At 42.2% G+C, this 1122-nt stretch overlaps 1 non-coding gene across 1 annotated transcript; it reads right to left on the bottom strand.

Moving 5' to 3' along the window:
- Window positions 1–692: 692 nt before the first annotated feature.
- On the bottom strand, window positions 693–799 carry LOC139082684 (U6 spliceosomal RNA). The gene has a single exon (XR_011538895.1). It is a non-coding gene; the product is annotated as a U6 spliceosomal RNA (small nuclear RNA).
- Window positions 800–1122: the final 323 nt, after the last annotated feature.

Below are 1122 nucleotides of genomic sequence, written 5' to 3'. Positions count from 1 at the left end.
TCTATCTCGACTGCTGAAATAGTCTCTTTTATCAGTTTATAATTGTTTTGTTTATATGCTATGTTTTAGTGGAATTTAGGGGAAATCTGAGATAAATGCACATATTCAACCCAGTGGGTCTAACAAGAAGCCTACTCTTGTTTTTATATACATCGTCTCGCAGTTTATTTTCCACCAGAATCCAATGTGACCCCATTGAAACTTCAGTTTCAATTAGATTATGTTTATGTTTATTAGATTAGATTATGTCCTCTACGTGCTCCCTCCAGTGCTTTCCCAATTCATTCTGAGTAACACCCCAAATCCCTATAACTCTTACGTGGTCCCATGATCTGGCTCTCTACTCCCCCCGCATGACTTCTTTCATCTCACCCTCCTTCTCACCCACCCTCGCTCTGCTCCAACCACCTGGCCTCCTCCCTCTTCCCAGAACACACAAAGCATGTCCACACCACAGGGTTTTGTTCTCTCTGTTCCAGCTGCCTGGAATGCCCTTCCCCCCACTAGCTGAATTGCTAACTCCCTCCACCCCTTCAAGAGTTTTCTAAAATATCTCCTTCTCAACGAGTCCTGCATTGGCCACCCTATTTAAGACAGCAGCTCCCAAGAGCCCCCATCTCTTCCTCCAAAGCCTGCTTTATTATTTTCCATAGCATTTATGACAATCTCACACTCTGTGTATTCAATTTTTTTTTAATATGGAATGCTTCACCAATTTGTGTGTCATCCTTGCACAGAAACCATGCTAATCTTCTCTGTATCGTTCTAATTTTAGTATATGTGCTACTGAAGTGAGCACTATGCAATTTTTTGCTTAATTTATTTTCCACTTTTTCTCAAAATGTAAGTTGGTGAAGACAGAAACTCTAATTTGTTCACTGATAAGAACAGTGCCTGGTACACAGTAAGAGACAATGAATGTTTGTTGCCTGGGGGAATGAATACATGAATGAATGAACAACCCCTCTCCCCAAGAATTTGAGTTAGTTAAATCTTCAGTTAGCACATGGAACCCCTGACCAAAGTCCACTGGCAGATGGAGACCGCAAGGAGAGGTGAGAACTCACCAGGAGGGAGGGGTTAAGTCAAGGCTGATGATGCAGGATCAACACAAGACCCTAA

This window comes from Equus przewalskii, chromosome 3 (assembly GCF_037783145.1).
Source record: "Equus przewalskii isolate Varuska chromosome 3, EquPr2, whole genome shotgun sequence".
Taxonomy (NCBI): Eukaryota; Metazoa; Chordata; class Mammalia; order Perissodactyla; family Equidae; genus Equus; species Equus przewalskii.
The sequence above is the reverse complement of the archived record's forward strand: the minus strand, read 5'-3'. Positions and strand labels throughout refer to the sequence as shown.